The sequence below is a fragment of the Perognathus longimembris genome, chromosome 3 (genome assembly GCF_023159225.1).
Source record: "Perognathus longimembris pacificus isolate PPM17 chromosome 3, ASM2315922v1, whole genome shotgun sequence".
NCBI lineage: Eukaryota > Metazoa > Chordata > Mammalia > Rodentia > Heteromyidae > Perognathus > Perognathus longimembris.
Window position 1 is genome coordinate 118,296,637 of NC_063163.1, and position 1,632 is coordinate 118,298,268.

Below are 1,632 nucleotides of genomic sequence, written 5' to 3' on the forward strand. Positions count from 1 at the left end.
TTCTATTTTCTACCTGCAAACAATCTGCTATTGACACTCTCCCATCCTCTTTTACCCCTTGTTAGCCGAACCCCTATTGATAAACTGCCCATCTCCCCCGCCAGAAAGAGCCTCTTTCCTTGTTCCCCAACGCCCATGGAGCAATGGCTTTCCTTGAGATTCTTCAAAGCATTCCACGTTTAAAAAAATAATTTTTTTTATTTTTTGCAGCACCAGGGATGGATTTTATACATCCTAGGTAAGCAAATACTTTACCACTGAGCTATCCACCACCCCCCCACCCCCAACTCCGCCAGAAAAAGTGTAACCACATCACAAGTGCTGTTAGTCATGGCCTGCAGGTTGGGAGAGAGACCTGCCAGCAAGGGCGGGAGTTACTTCATTTTGCTTCTTCTCCTGGCTTAGGCTATGTGTATCGTTACCTTTGTAGCCAAGTGAAAGACGTAGGAGGGGTAAGGAGGAAGTAGAAGAAGAGGAGGAAGAAGAGGGAAGAGGAGATAAGGAGGAAGAGGAGGAGGAGCTAGAGGAAGAGGAGGATGGCGATGAGGAGGAGGAAGGGGAAGGGAGGAGGAGGGGGAAGAGGAGAAGGAGGAGAAGGAGGAGCGCATCTAGGAAAAGGACACATTTTGTTTTCAGTTCCGTCTACCTTCCATCTTCCACATCCCCTAGCCCACTCCCCGGGCTGTGACCCACCCACCGGGGGGCCTGGAAGCTTCCGTTCCTGACGCTGCTCCAAGCCGCCAGGGGCACAGCTCCCTTTGGCAGCCCAGGCCCGGCTTTCATGCCCAGCCAGGAGGAGCTCAGGGTCCCCGGTGGCACCTCCACTGCGGGGGGGGGGGGGGGGGAGGGAAGGGGGTGCGCCCAGGGCGGAGCCCCGCGAGCCAGCCAGGGGCCTTGCTTTCCTATTAAGTTCCACCGGAGGAAGGGCTGTTAAAGTTGGAGCTTCAAAGAGTGTAGGATTTTCCAAAATCGCTTTTGGGGGATCTGCAGCTTTTATTGGAGGTGTCAGACATTAACGAGGGTGCTGCATCTTGCCCAGAGTGCTGCGAGCAGACGCCCCTGCCCGGCCCTCCTCCGCGCCCACTCCCGGCCTTCCAGAAACCTTTGATGAATCAAGAGAGGCTGGGAGTTCAAGGGGCCTTGCGGGGCCCACCCTCTCCTCCCCTGCTTCCAGAAGCCGAGAGGACCCGCGGGAAGGGTGCGGAGGGGAGGGGGCGGGTTCAGGCAGAGGCGAGGCCGGGCGCGCTTGCTTCTCCAGCGAAGGTTTCAAGGCAAAGAATCCGGCATCCAGGGCCTGGATGAAACGCCGGGCACACAGCTGCTCCTGTCTGTTAGTCCTGCCTGCTTTCCTGCCCCAGCCTCCACAGCTAGAAGGGGCATTCAGGATTCCCGGTTTAGGACGCCCAGACTGTGAGCACGGCCACGACAGGCTCCTCACGTGGCCACCGCCGCTCATCTGCGAGCAGCCACGCAGCCGCTCACGCGGGTGGGTGGTCAGCTCTGCCTTGGCTGACCCCTTGGTGGCGGTGCAGGGGACTCCGCACGGCCATCCTCTCCCCCCCGCCCCACTCCCCGGCAGCAACGCGGCCTGGAGGGAGCGGGAAGGAACTGCGGGCCCTTCTGAACGCCTTC